The 20795-nt window shown below is 46.8% G+C and overlaps 1 protein-coding gene across 2 annotated transcripts in view; it reads right to left on the reverse strand.

Moving 5' to 3' along the window:
* SLC6A9 (solute carrier family 6 member 9) overlaps positions 1-20795 on the reverse strand; it is a 133152-nt gene that overhangs the window by 79382 nt on the left and 32975 nt on the right. Inside the window, exon 1 of one of the 2 annotated variants that reach the window (XM_072128602.1) lies at positions 12143-12161. The exons of the other annotated variant lie outside the window; for it this stretch is intronic. The gene's annotated coding sequence lies outside the window, so the exon portion shown is untranslated. Of the gene's footprint in view, positions 1-12142; positions 12162-20795 lie in introns of those variants that run through there. 2 annotated transcript variants of the gene reach the window in all.

The raw sequence follows: 20795 nt of genomic DNA on the forward strand, positions 1-20795 counted from the left end.
ATATTATTTCCCCACTGTGGGAATGATAAAGGATTATCTTATTTTTATATACATCACCACTAGCGGGGTCCAGGAGATTACTGCACACAACATATACAACCACCACTAAGAGGAGCTCAGGACATTACTATACAATGTACAGTAAATATAGCCACCACCAGGGAGAGCTCAGGAGATTACTATACAATGCACAGTAAATACAGCCACCACCAGGGGGAGCTCAGGAGATTACTATACAATGCACAGTAAATATAGCCACCACCAGGGAGAGCTCAGGAAATTACTATACAATGTACAGTAAATATAACTACCACAAGGGGGAGCTCAGGAGATTACTATACAATGTACGGTAAATATAGCCACCACCAGGGGGAGCTAAGGAGATTACTATACAATTACAGTAAATACAGCCACCACCAGGGGGAGCTCAGGAGATTACTATACAATGTACAGTAAATATAGGCACCACCAGGTGGAGCTCAGGAGATTCCTATACAATGTACAGTAAATATAGCCACCACCAGGGGGAGCTCAGGAGATTACTATACAATGTACAGGAAATACAGCCACCACCAGGTGGAGCTCAGGATATTACTATACAATGTACAGTAAATACAGCCACCACCAGGGGGAGCTCAGGAGATTACTAAACAATGTACAGGAAATACAGCCACCACCAGGGGGAGCTCAGGAGATTACTATACAATGTACGGTAAATATAGCCACCACCAGGGGGAGCTCAGGAGATTACTATACAATGTACGGTAAATATAGCCACCACCAGGGGGAGCTCAGGAGATTACTATACAATGCACAGTAAATATAGCCACCACCAGGGGGAGCTCAGGAGATTACTATACAATGTACAGTAAATACAGCCACCATGAGGGGGAGCTCAGTAGATTACTATACAATGTACAGTAAATATAGCCACCACCAGGGGGAGCTCAGGAGATTACTATACAATGTACAGTAAATACAGCCACCACCAGGGGGAGCTCAGGAGATTACTATACAATGCACATGAAATACAGCCACCACCGGGTGGAGCTCAGGAGATTACTATACAATGCACGGTAAATATAGCCACCACCAGGGGGAGCTCAGGAGATTACTATACAATGCACATGAAATACAGCCACCACCAGGGGGAGCTCAGGAGATTACTATACAATGTACAGTAAATACAGCCACCACCAGGGGGAGCTCAGGAGATTACTTTACAATGTACAGGAAATATAGCCACCACCAGGGGGAGCTCAGGAGATTACTATACAATGTACAGGAAATACAGCCACCACCAGGGGGAGCTCAGGAGATTACTATACAATGTACAGGAAATATAGCCACCACCAGGGGGAGCTCAGGAGATTACTATACAATGTACAAGAAATACAGCCACCACCAGGGGGAGCTCAGGAGATTCCTATACAATGTACAGTAAATACAGCCACCACCAGGGGGAGCTCAGGAGATTACTATACAATGTACAGTAAATACAGCCACCACCAGGGGGAGCTCAGGAGATTACTATACAATGTACAGTAAATACAGCCACCACCGGGGGGAGCTCAGGAGATTCCTATACAATGTACAGTAAATACAGCCACCACCAGGGGGAGCTCAGGAGATTACTATACAATGTACAGTAAATACAGCCACCACCAGGGGGAGCTCAGGAGATTACTATACAATGTACAGTAAATATAGCCACCACCAGGGGGAGCTCAGGAGATTACTATACAATGCACAGGATGGGTCAATTATATGGAAACACCTAAATAAAATGACAGTGGTTAGGGATATCAACTTTGTGGCACATTAGTGTATGGAAGGAGGGAAACTTTTCAAGATGGGTGTTGACCATAGCGGCCATTTTGGATCCAGCTGTTTTGTTTTCCAATGGGAATAGGGTCATGTAGCAAATCAAACTTTTTGAGAATTTCACTAGAAAAAAAATGGTGTGCTTGGTTTTAACGTAATTAATTCTTTCAAGAGTTATTTACAAGTTTATGACCACTAATAAAATGTGCTAAAAGTGCTACACATTGGGGCTCATTTACAAAGGGCCACCCGCTTCACTTTCGTAGGACTGTTCACCTTTTTTCGGGGATTACACAGGTATTACAGAAGTGTCTGCGCTGGGATTTTGGCTCATGGGATCCTATCTTTTGTTCAGCTGCGCTGCTTCCATACAAAAGAAATCGGGAGGCAGCCATTGGACGATCCGACTGATTTGGACTGAGCGCGGGATTTAACTTTCAAATTGTGTTGCAAGCCCAAGCACTTACATGCACCAAGAAAAAGAAGGTGAACCCCGGTGGACCTGAGCGGGGAAGCAACACATGCAGGATATCGGGTGCACGATCTTAGTGAATCGTGGCACAGTGCATTATACACTCACCAGCCACTTTATTAGGTACACCTGTCCAACTGCTCGTTAACACTTAAAGGAAACCTACCACTTGAAGTGGCAGGTTTCAGAAGAAAACACCGAGCACCAGCTCAGGCTGAGCTGTTGCCGGTATCGCGGTTTAAAACACTTTTTAAACTGTATAGCCGGCGCAGGGAGGTACGCGCTCGGCGCTTACCATGCGCGCGGCTCTCCTTCACTTCCTATGTAGCCGCGCACGGTCGCGCGCATGGTAAGCACCGAGCGCGTACCTCCCTGCGCCGGCTATACAGTTTAAAAAGTGTTTTAAACCGCGATACCGGCAACAGCTCAGCCTGAGCTGGTGCTCGGTGTTTTCTTCTGAAACCTGCCACTTCAAGTGGTAGGTTTCCTTTAATTTCTAATCAGCCAATCACATGGCGGCAACTCAGTGCATTTAGGCATGTAGACATGGTCAAGACAATCTCCTGCAGTTCAAAACAAGCATCAGTAGGGGGAAGAAAGGTGATTTGTGGCCTTTGAACGTGGCATGGTTGTTGGTGCCAGAAGGGCTGGTCTGAGTATTTCAGAAACTGCTGATCTACTGGGATTTTCACGCACAACCATCTCTAGGGTTTACAGAGAATGGTCCGAAAAAGAAAAAACATCCAGTGAGCGGCAGTTCTGTGGGCGGAAATGCCTTGTTGATGCCAGAGGTGAGAGGAGAATGGGCAGACTGGTTCGAGCTGATAGAAAGGCAACAGTGACTCAAATCGCCACCCGTTACAACCAAGGTAGGCAGAAGAGCATCTCTGAACGCACAGTATGTCGAACTTTGAGGCAGGTGGGCTACAGCAGCAGAAGACCACACCGGGTGCCACTCCTTTCAGCTAAGAACAGGAAACTGAGGCTACAATTTGCACAAGCTCATCGAAATTGGACAGTAGAAGATTGGAAAAACGTTGCCTGGTCTGATGAGTCTCGATTTCTGCTGCGACATTCGGATGGTAGGGTCAGAATTTGGCGTCAACAACATGAAAGCATGGATCCATCCTGCCTTGTATCAACGGTTCAGGCTGGTGGTGGTGGTGTCATGGTGTGGGGAATATTTTCTTGCCACTCTTTGGGCCCCTTGGTACAACGCCACAGCCTACCTGAGTATTGTTGCTGCCCATGTCCATCCCTTTATGAGCACAATGTACCCTGTAACATCTGATGGCTACTTTCAGCAGGATAATGCGCCATGTCATAAAGCTGGAATCATCTCAGACTGGTTTCTTGAACATGACAATGAGGTCACTGGACACAAATGGCCTCCACAGTCACCAGATCTCAATCCAATAGAGCATCTTTGGGATGTGGTGGAACGGGAGATTCGCATCATGGATGTGCAGCCGACAAATCTGCGGCAACTGTGTGATGGAGCAAAATCTCTGAGGAGCTTCCAGCACCTTGTTGTATCTATGCCACGAAGAAATGAGGCAGTTCTGAAGGCAAAAGGGGTCCAACCCGTTACTAGCATGGTGGACCTAATAAAGTGGCCGGTGAGTGTACACGGTCAATGCGCTTTCGGTGAACTCCACAGGACCAGGTAAGTAAATGTGCCCCAATGTACTTTGTACTTCATGTTAGTTAAAAAATTTTGTTGGTAAGTTTTGCATTTATCTATGAGAAAATCAGCTATTTAGTGAAAATTTGGAAAAATTCTTGATTTTCGAAATTCAAAATCTTCTACTTTTTCCACACATCGTAACGGTAAAAAAACGTAATAATTAACATTCACCGAATGTCTACTTTATGTGGACATGTTTTTTTTTATGCATACTCTAATTTTTGTAGGATGTTATGGGGCTTTGAACATTAGGTGCGATTTTTCACATTTTCATAAAAAAACGCAAAATCCTGCTATTGAGGGACCTGCTCAGGATTCAAGTACCCTTGAGAGGCCTAGATACAAGTAAAACCCCATAAAAAACCTAATTATAGAAACAACATTCCCCCAACGTACGTAAAACAACTTTTATGAAGTTTTTTAACCCTTAAATTGTTTTGCAGGGGTTAAAACAAAATCGGATGCAATTTTGAAATCAAATTTTTTTGGGGCTAAATGAATGTGTTTTTCATAAAATGTACAAATCCTCAGTGGATAAAATACCAAAACGCTCGACAAAGTTTGATACCCAATCTCTTCCGTGTATAACAATCCCCCATATGTGGTGGTGACCTGCTGTACGGGCACACGCCAGGGCATTGTGGGGGAAGCTGCGCCATTCAGAGCAGATTATGCATTGTCACTTTTTATTGGCTATACAATCTTTATTTTTTGGGCAATTTGGACATATAGGGGCTTATTTTTTGTGACATGAGATGCACTTTACAAATACTTCATTTTAGTGGGTCTGTAGCTTTTTGATGAGATTTTATTAACTCTTTAATGTATGGAGGAAAAGAAAATTGTCAATTTTGGTCTCCTTTCTTTTTGTACATTTTGGGGGTCGTACACCGTACACTAAAAATACTATATACTGTAATGTATATATAGTACTATATTATCTTTATTCTACAGATCACTACGATCACGGTGATACCTGATTTATATCGTTTTTTAAATATATTTTTACAATTTTACTGGAAAAAAACGAATACAGAGAAAATCTTATTTATTTTTGTATCGCCAACTTTTCGGAGATATAACTTTAATATTTGGTGGACAGAACTGGTTTAGGGCTTATTTTTTTAAATGTTGAGTTGTTCTTTTCAGTGGTACCATTTTGGCTCATATAACTTTTTTTGATCACTTTTTGGAACATTTTTGTGAAGGGATTTTATGAAAAATGTAGATTTTTGGCGAATTTTTTTGGGTTTTGTTTTTACGGCGTTCAACGAGCGGGTCCAATAACGTTTCTGAGTTATTGAACAGATTGTTACGGACGCGGCGATACTAAATATGTAGAGTTTTTTGGTGACTGTGGTTTTTTTAACTTTATTAGACGAGTATAGGGAATGTTTGTGTTTAGGAAACTTTTACTTTATTTAATTCATTCTTTTTATGACAGAAACTTTATTAAGTGTTTTAAACTTTTATTTTTTAACCGGTTGAACAAGTGATGCTTTGATCGCATATGTATTACACTGCGTCATGTAACACACTGAGCACGCTGTGCATGGCAGACTCCGGGGCTTTGATCGGAGCAGCGGACCCCCCTCCGATCGGGGGTGTTAGAGAAGCATGTCGGCTATAATATAAAATCGACACCCGCAGCTTCTACCAGTGTCTGAAGCTTGACATAATAGAACTGCAAAATGCAGGAATGCACCTCCAGCCATGTGGCACTATTACGTCAAATGTTGGGAAGGGGTAAAATACGTGCGCAAGCTGTTTGCACCTAAGAGAACGTGCAAAGTCCAACTGGCGCAAGGTCCTTAATAAATGTGGAGCACTGTATATACTGGTTACACCAAATGGAGCTGACGATACCCAGCTATATACATAACATCCCCCCTGCCTTACTCCAGAACTCCAGTGACTGTCTCTCTGCTGTCTCTAACATCATGTCTTCTCTCTTCTTGAAACTTATATCTTTCTAAGACTCAAGTTCTTGTCTTTCCTCCATCTACTAACTTACCTAACCCTGACCTCTCCATCTCAGTCTGTGGGATCACTATTACCCTGAGGCAGCAGAATCACTGTCCTGGGGTTGTGCTGGACTTTGACCTCTCCTTTGCACCGTATATTCAATCTCTTGTTCGCTATTGCCGCATCTCAGACACATCTCCAGAATCCGCCCATTTCTTACAATTGAAACCTCTAATGCTAATTGTTGCTCTGATTCACTCTCGTCTGTAACTCCCTAATAATCATCTGCCACGGAGTAATCACTCTTCTCTCCAATATATTCATAATGCAGCAGCCAGACTCGTCTTTCAGGCCAAATGCCACATGTATGCCACCAGTCACTGCATTGGCTGCCCGTCTCCTTCCAAATTCGGTTTAAAATAATAACCCTCATCCACAAAGCTCTGCATAATGCTGCAGCTCCCCATCTCTCACCTCTCATGCACATCTTCAGGACTTTTTCTGAGCTGCACCAATTCTCTGAAATGCCCCTCCCCGGACTATCAGACTAAAATCCACCCTCCAAAGTTTAAAACAAGCTCTTAACACCCATCTCTTTAGGCAGATCTATCACACTCAATGAAATGTCAACCCTCTCTCTACTAATCAATCCAGTCTCCTCCTTGAGTCTGTTATCCAGCAAATACCAGATATTTACCAAGCTCCAGGCTTCTCCTCAGGCACATTTCCCTTGCACTCTGTATAAAAGGGTTTTCTGACAAAGACAAGATTATTAAATGTATCCAGGATAACAAAATAACACATTCTCTAATTCACTGTTATTAACATAAATCAAGCATTTCACAGGTATAATTCCAACCTGTCTCTATCCTGCTGTACATGATTTCAGTTGCCCCTGGTTTCTGACCCTGTATCTTCTGACTTTAAGGTCAGCAGACGTCCCTGCCGGCAAACAGCAGCACCGAGAGGCAAGCTACAAGCTACAGGCAGATAAGTTCTTTATCCGGGGAGGGAGAGGGAGGCACATGAGATCTGATAGTGTGGTAGAGCAGAGATGTATCAGAGCTGACTGTGTCAATGGGGCATATTGACATACTGAGGGATATTTATCATACACTGGCGCTCGTGCGCGAGCGTATGATCGCCCCGCCGCTGCAAATTCGCAACCCGATACATCAAGAGGCTTCTGCCTCTTGATGTATCGGGCTGCCAGCAGCGCAGCGTTTATCCTACGTCAGGCAGGCCCTGGCGTAGAAAAAAACGCAGCTGGCGACTTTTCACGTATGAAAAGTCGCCGGCAGCAGCGAGTGCGCAGGCGCGGGGACAGTAACGCCCCGCGCCGGCCCACTACCGTCCATTATACAAGCTCTTGTGTCACGGCCCTCATCCTCATAGACTGTAAGCTCTTGTGTCCCCCCTCATCCTCATAGACTGTAAGCTCTTGTGTCCCCTCCTCATCCTCATAGACTGTAAGCTCTTGTGTCCCCCCTCATCCTTATAGGCTGTAAGCTCCTGTGTCCCCTCCTCATCCTCATAGACTGTAAGCTCTTGTGTCACGGCCCTCATCCTCATAGACTGTAAGCTCTTGTGTCACCCCCTCATCCTCATAGACTGTAAGCTCTTGTGTCACCCCCTCATCCTCATAGACTGTAAGCTCTTGTGTCACCCCCTTATCCTCATAGACTGTAAGCTCTTGTGTCACCACTCATCCTCATAGATTTAAGCTCTTGTGTCCCCCCGCATCCTCATAGACTGTAAGCTCTTGTGTCCCCCTCATCCTCACAGACTGTAAGCTCTTGTGTCACGGCCCTCATCCTCATAGACTGTAAGCTCTTGTGTCACCCCCTCATACTCACAGACTGTAAGCTCTTGTGTCACCCCTCATCCTCATAGACTGTAAGCTCTTGTGTCACCCCCTCATCCTTATAGACTGTAAGCTCTTGTGTCACCTCCTCATCCTCATAGACTGTAAGCTCTTGTGTCACCCCCTCATCCTTATAGACTGTAAGCTCTTGTGATCAGGGCCCTCACTTCTCTGTCATGTAATATTATATTTGTATATGTCCCCTATGATATGTAAAGCTACAGAATATGATAGAAATAGAAATAAAGATTATTATTATTATTACTAGATACTGTATATAGATCCACTACTAAGAGTAGCTCATGAGAATACTACATACTGTGCTGCATATACAGACAACACTCAGAGCTCAGGAGATGACTAAACACTATATATACAGCCACCAATAGGGGGTAAATAGAAGATTACTGCATGCTGTGCTGTATATACCACCAATAGGGGGAACTCAGGTGACTTCTACATACTGTATATACTCCATCACATGGAGGAGCACAGGAGATTACTAAAAACTTTATACACATCCACCACTAGGGGGGCTAGAGAGATTACTGTATACACAGGCAACATTAGGGGAAGCTCAGGAGACTACTGCATACAGTATATACAGCAACCACAAGGAGGAGCTCAAGCAATTACTACATATTGTAAATACAGCCACCACAAGGAGGAGCTCAGGAGATACATAGGGGCACATCCGTGTTTTTTTCGAATCTGTCGGGTTTTCCGACAGCCACGCCCCCCGATTTCCGTCGCATGCAAGCTGGCGCCGATGCGCCACAATCCGATCACGTGCGCCAAAACCCTGGGGCAATTCCGGGAAAGACGGCGCAAATCGGAAATATTCGGGAAACCCGACGAAAAATAGCAATTCGGGCCCTTAGTAAATGACCCCCATAGTGTACATACAGTGGGTGTGGACCCCTTTACATTTTTTATTCTTTTTTTCATTGCAGCCAAATGGTAAGATCAAAAAAGCTCTTTTATGTTCCTAATTAATGTGCACTCAGCTCCCATCTTCACAGAATAAAAATAGAAATTTAGAAAACCTGGAATCTCCCTTGGTGATGAGTATTCAGCCCCCGGTGATGAGTATTCGGCCCCTGGTGATAAGTATTCGGCCCCCGGTGATAAGTATTCAGCCCCCGGTGATAAGTATTCAGCCCCCGGTGATAAGTATTCAGCCCCCGGTGATAAGTATTCAGCCCCCAGTGATAAGTATTCGGCCCCCGGTGATAAGTATTCAGCCCCTGGTGATAAGTATTCGGCCCCCGGTGATAAGTATTCAGCCCCCGGTGATAAGTATTCGGCCCCCGGTGATAAGTATTCGGCCCCCGGTGATGAGTATTCGGCCCACGGTGATAAGTATTCAGCCCCCGGTGATAAGTATTCAGCCCCTGGTGATAAGTATTCAGCTCCTGGTGATAAGTATTCCGCCTCCGGTGATAAGTATTCAGCCCCCGGTGATAAGTATTCAGCTCCTGGTGATAAGTATTCAGCTCCTGGTGATAAGTATTCCGCCTCCGGTGATAAGTATTCGGCCCCCGGTGATAAGTATTCAGCCCCCGGTGATGAGTATTCGGCCCCCGGTGATGAGTATTCAGCCCCCGGTGATAAGTATTCAGCCCCCGGTGATAAGTATTCAGCCCCCGGTGATGAGTATTCAGCCCCCGGTGATGAGTATTCAGCCCCCGGTGATAAGTATTCAGCCCCCTGGTGATAAGTACTCAGCCCCTGGTGATAAGTATTCAGCCCCCTGGTGATAAATATTCAGCCCCCGGTGATAAGTATTCAGCCCCCAATGATAAGTATTCAGCCCCCGGTGATAAGTATTCGGCCCCCGGTGATAAGTATTCAGCCCCCGGTGATAAGTATTCAGCCCCCGGTGATAAGTATTCAGCCCCCTGGTGATAAATATTCAGCCCCCGGTGATAAGTATTCAGCCCCCGGTGATAAGTATTCAGCCCCCGGTGATAAGTACTCAGCCCCTGGTGATAAGTATTCAGCCCCCGGTGATAAGTATTCAGCCCCCGGTGATAAGTATTCAGTCCCCGGTGATAAGTATTCAGCCCCCGATGATAAGTATTCAGTCCCCGGTGATAAGTATTTGGCCCCCGGTGATAAGTATTCAGCCCCCGGTGATGAGTATTCGGCCCCTTTGCTCAGTGTTGAGTAGAAGCAGCTTGGGAGCTGGTGCAGCCGGGAGTCTTCTTGGGAAGATGCTACAAGTTTGTGGATTTCTGGATTCTTTTGTAACCTTGGACAGATCTGTGCCTTGCCACAGTTCTGTCTCTGAGCTCTTTGGGAAGTTCCTAAGATCTCATGATTCCACAGCTGGATTCCAATGAAGGAGTAGAACCATCTCAAGGAGGATCAGAAGGAAATGAACAGGAAAAATATCTAAATTTCTGTTTTTTTTCTGACAAGATGGGGACAGAGTGCGCATCAATGAGCAAAAATAAAAGAACATTTTTTATCTTACCAATTGGCAACAATGAAACAGGGAGCGAAAACTTTAAAGGGGTCTGAATATTTCCCATACTACTGTACAGCTACCATTAAGAGGAGCTCTGGAGATTGCTAAATACTTTATATGCAGCCACCCCTTGGATGAGTTTTGGAGATTATTACATACTGTATATATACCACCAGTAGGGTCTTAATGTATATACCCCCTCTGGAGTTGTGCAAACATTTACCTCCATATATGTGAATTGGAGCAGGTGCCTTCAAAAAGCTCCTCACACATTTTATCAACTTTGTAGAAGACTCCGCTATAATTTTCCCTGTAGTGTGGAGTCCTCGGACCCTTGTGTAACTGCTGTCATGTAACACTTACTTACGTTCCTGATGCTGACACTTTCCATACATTATGCTGGGACAGTATACAATCCAGAGACTAGCATGGCTGCTGTGATGTCACACGAGTCGTCACCCAGCTTTCCCAGCATCTGATGGCAACGTGTCATATGTGGGATCTGTCATCTTTTTCTATTCTGGACACAAGTGATATCTCATCTGTTCTTGTTACTGCCAAACAAATTGCCACAAATAGAAAATAACGTGCGGCCGGACAGCTCCTGGTCATTTATTGGGACCCATAAGACACAACAGGGTGCAGCCAAGGGAGACGGCAGACGGAGATTTCCTGGTTTGAAAGGCTTCAGTTTGAGGTTGCTTTATCACGTCTGGGGTCTCCTGAGCAACAACTAGGGTCAGAAGTAAGGCCGCATTCAATCGTTCAGTTCTTTAGATGCAGTTTTTGAAGGCAATCATAATAGGTGAGAACATATCATGGAGATGCTGCTGCTGCGCCACCTCCTTTTTATTCTCTCCACTCCCGGTTTGGATATCAACAACTGCATATGAAAAACTGAACGTGTGAACGCACACTAACATTTTCCCTTACAGCGACTTTACTAATTAAGGCCACCTTGTAGGAGTGTGGAGACTTATAGCCATTGATCCTCTAATAAGGGATTCTGGGGGAAAAAATGCAATCCAGGATGGGATAAGGAAAATTACGCCTCTTTTAGCTCCTTGTAAGGCAGCTCCCTTGACATCAAGCATGACCTTCAGGAAGCCTAATGACAAGAGGTGGGCTTAAAACAAAACCAGTATATCTATACCAGAAGGAACAGATTCCCAGCTGTAGGCTTCTCTGTTTTGGAACAGAGAAAATGGAAACTGAAGCAAAGGCACAACATATCACACACATCATCCCCTAACCCTAGAGTACACATCATATACAGATTTCATCACCATAAATCGCAAAACATTAGATTGTACTGTACTCCAGAGCAACACTCACTGCACAGTCAGCAAAATACTTGCACCGGATAAGTCATGTCATGTATGTACACAGTGGGGCACATTTACTTACCTGTTCCTTACGTAGTTCACCGACGATAATGCACATCTCCCAGAATTCACTAAGATCGTGCGCCCGATATCCTGCATGTGTCGCTTCCCCGCTCAGGTCCTCCGGAGTTCACCTTCTTCTTCCTGGTGCATGAAAGCGCATTGTCTTGCGTCACAGTCGGATCGCCCGATGGCACGCCCCGTAAATTGTGACGCATGGGAGCCAGCGCAGCTGCGACAGAAACCGCTCACGTGCGACAATACCAGCGCAGACACTTATCAAATATTAAAGCCGCGCAAAACCGAAAACGATGCAAAGTCTGACCAAAGTGGGAAGCGCGACCCTTAGTAAATAAGCCACAGTGACTGCACCAGCAGCAGAACAGTGAGAGCAGCTCTGGCTCAGTGGAGACTGGTGTCTGTGTGGATGTTGTGGGAGGTTATGTAGAATCTCAATGTGTAGTTTTTGTACCTGATCCGCAGTTTTCCATGTGGTGTCCCGGATGTGGAATGTGTACAGTTCATACATCCATGAAATAAGGTGAAGAGTTCCCTATGGAACAGAATACAGTGTTGCTTATTATAACCCATGAGACTCGTTCGCAGTACACAGCCCTGCTGCTGAATATTCATGACTCCGGCCCCACCTTACATCAGGTAGAGTACATAGTCTCTTCTCCCACATACTGACTTGAAAAGTGAGACAACAATATTGTATGGGGCACACTGCCAAGTGGAGCAGAGGGCACAGTGTAATGTCATGTAAGAGTGGAAGGTATCTGAGGAATAACCAAAGGTAAGTCATTCTATGCCCGGCCTCGCAGCACATGAGCTCGTGTGACCACCATCAGACCCTCCGAGGGAAATCCATCTCTTTAACCCCCTCACACATCTCAGGCTGAGAAGGAGGAGTAGGGTGCCCCTGGGTCATACAGGGCAGGTGACTGCTGTATTATGCCACTGCTAGGACTGGCAGCAATCACCCTGTTTGGGTCAAACACCCTAGAGGGCCCGAAATAATGGTGAAACTATTAAAAAGGTTTGAAAAAAAATCTAAAAAAATAAAAAAGTAAAAAGTTAAACATAAAATCACTCCCTTCTCTTAGATTGAAATAGAGAAATAAACCAGAGAAGACGTTCTCACATGCACATTCAGTGGGTTCACATTAATGTAGTTGCCCTGACCAACCCCTGGTGAGTGACCACTGCCCAGAGTCCTGACCATCCTTGAGCTGGAGCGGATCAGCAGCTGGTGGCTGCATGCGTCCTTCATGCTTGGTGTAATAGAGGTGGTCTTGGATCTGGCCCCCACTTTGTTAGGGGGAACCAGTAACTACTTCTGTGTGACCTCTGAGGCCGCTCTGACCATGAAGCGAGGCAGCAGATGACAATTAGCGGCTGCAAGCAGGAGGCTCGTGTCTGAGTAATCTGCTCCTTCTGCCCTGATTCCCCTTCGTTTACACTGAGCGAAGCTGAGAGGAGGGGGGCAGCCTCCTGGGGGTCACCATATGGCTGCCGTAAGAGGGGAAGGCATGAAGGCGTGCAGCCCACCCCACTACAGGGATCCCATGAAGGAAACAAGCACAAGAAGATTATACTGTACCCCAAAAATTATAGATACCAAACTATACCCCCAGGAATACACCTTCCAAACTGCACCCCCAAAATGACACCTCCCAGACTGCACCCCCAGGATTACACCATTCGGACTGCACCCCCAGGATTACATCTACCAGACTGCACCCCAAGATAACATCTACCAGACTGCACCCCAGGATTACATCTACCAGACTGCACCCCCAGGATTACATCTACCAGACTGCACCCCAAGATAACATCTACCAGACTGCACCCCAGGATTACATCTACCAGACTGCACCCCAAGATAACATCTACCAGACTGCACCCCAGGATTACATCTACCAGACTGCACCCCCAGAATTACATCTACCAGACTGCACCCCAAGATTACATCTACCAAACTGCACCCCAAGATTACATCTACCAAACTGCACCTCCAGGATTATACCTACCAGACTGCACCCCCAGGATAACATCTACCAGACTGCACCCCAGGATTACATCTACCAGACTGCACCCCCAGGATTACATCTACCAGACTGCACCCCAGGATAACATCTACCAGACTGCACCCCAAGATTACATCTACCAGACTGCACCTCCAGGATTATACCTACCAGGATGCACCCCCAGGATTACACCTAATAGACTAAACCCTCAGGATTACACCTATTAAACTGCACCCCCAGGATTACACCTATCAGACTGCACCCCCAGGATTACACCTATCAGACTGCACCCCCAGGATTACACCTACCAGGATGCACCCCCAGGATTACACCTACTAGACTGCACCCCAGGATTACACCTTCTAGACTGCACCCCCAGGATTACACCTATCAGACTGCACCTCCAGGATTACTCCTACTAGACTGCACCCCAGGATTACACCTACCAGACTGCACCCCAGGATTACACCTACCAGACTATACCCCCAGGATTATACCTAACAGATAGCACCTCAGAATTAACCCAGGGTAAACACTGGTTTTGCGGCCCCCAACTGGAAGAATTTTGGGTTGTGTCATGTGGTTCTGGCTGCCTGGATAGAGGATGCACATAGACGCCATGGGGCAGGTGGTTCTGGAGAGTGCTGGAGTCAGAGAGCCCAGAGGCTGCGGCAGATCCATCACACTGCTCGGGTTGTGCCATGTGGTTCTGGCTGCCTGGATAGAGGATGCGCATAGACGGCATGGGGCAGGTGGTCCTAGAGTCTGAGAGCCCAGAGCCTGCCCAGATCCATCGCACAGCTCGGGTTATGTCATGTGGTTCCAGCGGCCTTGATAGGGGATGCGCATAGGAGCTGTGGGGGAGGTGGTTCTGGACAGTCCAGTAGTCTGAGCGCCCAAGGGTTGCAGCAGACCCATCACACTGCTCGGATTGTGTCATGTGGTTCTGGCTGCCTGGATAGAGGATGCACATAGGCGCCATGGGGCAGGTGGTTCTGGAGAGTGCTGGAGTCAGAGAGCCCAGAGGCTGTGGCAGAGCCATCACACTGCTCGGATTGGGTCATGTGGTTCTAGCTGCCTGGATGGTACAGCAAACAGGTAACAGGAGAGCAGAGAGAGGCCAGTGTTCACACTAGTAAACAGAATAGGTACAGAATCGTAAAACGATAGAAAAGAGAAAAGACTGAATAACCAGCACCCTCTGAAGGAGCTTGGCAGAATGTAAAGGTAGCATTGGACACCGCCCCCAGCACTGACTGGTTCAGCCGTCCATCACTCAAACCACAGCTGCACACAAAACAAGCTCAAACACACACCCAGCTTTCCCTAAGGAAAGATCCTGAGAAGGCGCTGTCAATCACAGGCAGCTCTGGGTGTGGTTTTCAAGCGCAGGAGCCTAAAAACCTTTTTGCAATTCAGAGCATTTTGTTCTGACAGATATATTGTATTATAGGGTGTTACATTGTATTATATGAAGATATACGGAGGTATGTTTTTTATATGAAGTTATGTTGTATTATATAGAGATATTTTGGGGCACATTTACTAAAAATAGTGCAGTCTGTACTATGTGCAGTTTGCCTTTGTAGTGTGCAGGGGGCGCCAGATTCATGGTTTGTGGTGCACATTCTTCAGGAATCTGGCGACCCCTGCACTGCCCCGGCAGAGTGCTCCAACTTTGTTTTGGTGCACCTTTAACTTGGAGCAATTCTGTCGAACATTGCATGTTAAATGTGGCGTACGGTCCCTATTGTGTAACGTGAAGAATATATACTGTATTGTAAGATACTGGCTCAGATTTACTTACCCGGCCGTGGCCCGCCGGAATGCACTGAAGTTCACCGGTCTATTCCTGGTGAAGGTAAGTGCGTGTCCCGCGACATTTTTTTTTTTTTAAATACAGCGGTTTCTCCGAATCCGTCGGGTTTTCGTTTGGCCACGCCCCCGATTTCCGTTGCGTGCATGCCGGCACCGATGCACCACAATCCGATAGCGTGCGCCAAAAACCCGGGCAATACAGGGAAAATCGTCGCGAATCGGAAATATTCAGGTAACACGTCGGGAAAACGCGAATCGGGCCATTTGTAAATGACCCCCACTGTATTGTATGGTGACATACTGTATTATAAAGTGACAATGTAGTATATGGCGATAAAGGGTGTGTTCATATTCAGTTTTCAAAATCAAAGTCAGGTGTGGATCATAATGAGTGAGAACATATAATGGAGAGGTGCTACTCTTCCTCTTTTTTTCACTCCACTCTTGGTTTGGAAATTGAAAACTGCATGTGAAAAACGGAAGGTGTGAACGCATTGGGGCAGATTTACTTACCCGGTCCTGTCGCGATCCAGCGGCGCGTTCTCAGTGGAGGATTCGGGTCTTCCGGCGATTCAATAAGGTAAGTCGCCCGATGTCCACTAGGTGTCACTGCTGCGCTGAATTCCGTCGGAGTACACTGAAGTTCACCGTCCTACCCAGGGTGCAGGTAAGCGCGTGTCAAGCAACACTTTTTTTAAAAAAAAAAATCCGGCGTTTTTTCTTACGACCACGCACCACGCCCCCCCACCCCCCGATTTCCGTCGCGTGCATGCTGCTGCCGATGCACCACAGTCCGATCGCGTGAGCCAAAATCCCGGGGCGTTTCAGGAAATATTCGGGTAACGCGACGGAAAAACGCAATTCAGGCCCTTAGTAAATGACCCCCATTGTTTTCCTCCTTAGGTGTCACTACAGAACTTTCCTCCGAGACCCTTTTAGTGGACAGTCATCCCCTTGGATCAGTTGTTACGATGTAACGTGAGTGTCACAGCTATTTATACCATCCAGCACTGGGAGGGAGTCCACAGCTTTTTAAAATTTTCCACTGTCAGCCCGAGCTCGTCACCACGTGTGACATTACACGATTCCAGCCACATTAGCAGAATGCATGTACTGCTGTTTCTGGGTCTCTAGGTGTGTGGGTCTACACTATAAGGCACAGCTGTACCCAGCATGCACTGCCACCCCATACACGTAGATCTGCTACAGCAGCCAAGGCCACAGTATCACCTATTAATAGTACGAACACATTGCGGGACAGAAACACAGAAGAGGTACAAAACTTTCCATTATGAAATGATTTCAGAGAAAAGCAGCAGAGGAGGCAGAGTGCATGTCACCTCCCTATGGGCTGCACTCATGACCCCCAGATCCTGACAGATCCTGGTATAGTGTCAGGCCTAGGGTCGTACAATGCAGACGATGTGCCCGGCTTTCAGGGCTGCTCCTGACCCCCATGAACCTGTTGACCTGTTCCTTTCTTTGCTAAATCAACCTCTTATATTCCCAAAAAACACAACCTGTGGATGGGTCATCCAATGTGCTGAGTATTCCAGGGGTCAGCGATAGCCCATGTAATAGGAGATTTGGCCACGCTGAAGTTTACTTCTGTTTGTTTCTGTTGCAGCTGAGATGAGATTGTGATTGGAAATAATAATCTGATGCCTCCCTCTGCTGGACACAACAGTAACTGCACCTGATTATTATGTACAGAGCAGAATTCATTCCACACATGCTGTACAATCAATAAGGGTTCACATACATTACATACAGACAAATGCAAATACTAAATAGGGAAACTACAGTGATCAGAAAAGAGTGGAAGGAGCACCCTGCCCATGAGAGCTCCCAATCTATATGGAGGGGAGATGGAGAGACGGGGTGAGGACACAATCTATATGGAGGGTAGATGGAGACACGAGGTGAGGACACAATCTATATGGAGGGTAGATGGAGACACAGGGTGAGGACACAATCTATATGGAGGGTAGATGGAGACACGGGGTGAGGACACAATGTATATGGAGGGTAGATGGAGACACGAGGTGAGGTCACAATCTATATGGAGGGTAGATGGAGACACAGGGTGAGGACACAATCTATATGGAGGGGAGATGGAGACACGGGGTGAGGACACAATCTATATGGAGGGTAGATGGAGACATGAGGTGAGGACACAATCTATATGGAGGGGAGATGGAGACACCGGGTGAGGACACAATCTATATGGAGGGTGGATGGAGACATGAGGTGAGGTCACAATCTATATGGAGGGTAGATGGAGACACGAGGTGAGGTCACAATCTATATGGAAGGTAGATGGAGACACGTGGTGAGTTCACAATCTATATGGAGGGTAGATGGAGACATGGGGTGAGGTCACAATCTATATGGAGGGTAGATGGAGACACAAGGAGAGGTCACAATCTATATGGAGGGTAGATGGAGACATGGGGTGAGGTCACAATCTATATGGAGGGTAGATGGAGACACTGGGTGAGGACACAATCTATATGGAGGGTAGATGGAGACACGAGGTGAGGTCCCAATCTATATGGAAGGTAGATGGAGACACGGGGTGAGGTCCCAATCTATATGGAGGGTAGATGGAGACACAAGGTGAGGACACAATCTATATGGAGGGTAGATGGAGACACGAGGTGAGGACACAATCTATATGGAGGGTAGATGGAGACACGGGGTGAGGACACAATCTATATTGGGGGTAGATGAAGACACGGGGTGAGGACACAATCTATATGGAGGGTAGATGGAGACACGGGGTGAGGACACAATCTATATGGAGGGTAGATGGAGACATGGGGTGAGGTCACAATCTATATGGAGGGTAGATGGAGACACCGGGTGAGGACACAATCTATATGGAGGGTAGATGGAGACACGAGGTGAGGTCCCAATCTATATGGAAGGTAGATGGAGACACGGGGTGAGGTCCCAATCTATATGGAGGGTAGATGGAGACACAAGGTGAGGACACAATCTATATGGAGGGTAGATGGAGACACGAGGTGAGGACACAATCTATATGGAGGGTAGATGGAGACACGGGGTGAGGACACAATCTATATTGGGGGTAGATGAAGACACGGGGTGAGGACACAATCTATATGGAGGGTAGATGGAGACACGGGGTGAGGACACAATCTATATGGAGGGTAGATGGAGACACGGGGTGAGGACACAATCTATATGGAGGGTAGATGGAGACACGGGGTGAGGACACAATCTATATGGAGGGTAGATGGAGACACGGGGTGAGGACACAATCTATATGGAGGGTAGATGGAGACACGGGGTGAGGACACAATCTATATGGAGGGTAGATGGAGACACGAGGTGAGGACACAATCTATATGGAGGGTAGATGGAGACACGGGGTGAGGTCACAATCTATATGGAGGGTAGATGGAGACACGGGGTGAGGTCACAATCTATATGGAGGGTAGATGGAGACACCGGGTGAGGACACAATCTATATGGAGGGTGGATGGAGACATGAGGTGAGGTCACAATCTATATGGAGGGTAGATGGAGACACGGGGTGAGGTCACAATCTATATGGAGGGTAGATGGAGACACGGGGTGAGGTCACAATCTATATGGAGGGTAGATGGAGACATGGGGTGAGGTCACAATCTATATGGAGGGTAGATGGAGACACAAGGAGAGGTCACAATCTATATGGAGGGTAGATGGAGACATGGGGTGAGGTCACAATCTATATGGAGGGTAGATGGAGACACCGGGTGAGGACACAATCTATATGGAGGGTAGATGGAGACACGAGGTGAGGACACAATCTATATGGAGGGTAGATGGAGACACGAGGTGAGGTCACAATCTATATGGAGGGTAGATGGAGACACCGGGTGAGGACACAATCTATATGGAGGGTAGATGGAGACACGGGGTGAGGACACAATCTATATTGGGGGTAGATGAAGACACGGGGTGAGGACACAATCTATATGGAGGGTAGATGGAGACACGAGGTGAGGGCACAATCTATATGGAGGGTAGATGGAGACACGGGGTGAGGACACAATCTATATGGAGGGTAGATGGAGACACGGGGTGAGGACACAATGTATATGGAGGGTAGATGGAGACACGAGGTGAGGTCACAATCTATATGGAGGGTAGATGGAGACGCGAGGTGAGGTCACAATCTATATGGAGGGTAGATGGAGACACCGGGTGAGGACACAATGTATATGGAGGGTAGATGGAGACACGAGGTGAGGTCACAATCTGTATGGAGGGTAGATGGAGACACGAGGTGAGGTCCCAATCTATATGGAGGGTAGATGGAGAAAAGGGGTGAGGACACAATCTATATGGAGGGTAGATGGAGACACAAGGTGAGGACACAATCTATATGGAGGGTAGATGGAGACACGGGGTGAGGACACAATCTATATTGGGGGTAGATGAAGACACGGGGTGAGGACACAATCTATATGGAGGGTAGATGGAGACACGAGGTGAGGTCACAATCTATATGGAGGGTAGATGGAGACAAGGGGTGAGGTCCCAATCTATATGGAGGGTAGATGGAGACACGGGGTGAGGACACAATCTATATATAGGGTAGATGGAGACACAGGGTGAGATCACAATTTATATGGAGGGTAGATGGAGACACGAGGTGAGGTCCCAATCTATATGGAGGGTAGATGGAGACACGGGGTGAGGTCACAATCTATATGGAGGGTAGATGGAGACACGAGGTGAGGTCACAATCTATATGGAGGGTAGATGGAGACGTGGGGTGAGGTCACAATCTATATGGAGGGTAGATGGAGACACGAGGTGAGGACACAATCTATATGGAGGGTAGATGGAGACACGAGGTGAGGACACAATCTATATGGAGGGTAGATGGAGACAAGGGGTGAGGTCACAATCTATATGGAGGGTAGATGGAGACACGAGGTGAGGACACAATCTATATGGAGGGTAGATGGAGACAAGGGGTGAGGTCCCAATCTATATGGAGGGTAGATGAAGACACGGGGTGAGGACACAATCTATATGGAGGGTAGATGGAGACACGGGGTGAGGACACAATCTATATGGAGAGTAGATGGAGACACGGGGTGAGGTCACAATCTATATGGAGGGTAGATGGAGACACGAGGTGAGGTCACAATCTATATGGAGGGTAGATGGAGACGTGGGGTGAGGTCACAATCTATATGGAGGGTAGATGGAGACACGAGGTGAGGACACAATCTATATGGAGGGTAGATGGAG

Source organism: Engystomops pustulosus, chromosome 10, assembly GCF_040894005.1.
Source record: "Engystomops pustulosus chromosome 10, aEngPut4.maternal, whole genome shotgun sequence".
NCBI lineage: Eukaryota > Metazoa > Chordata > Amphibia > Anura > Leptodactylidae > Engystomops > Engystomops pustulosus.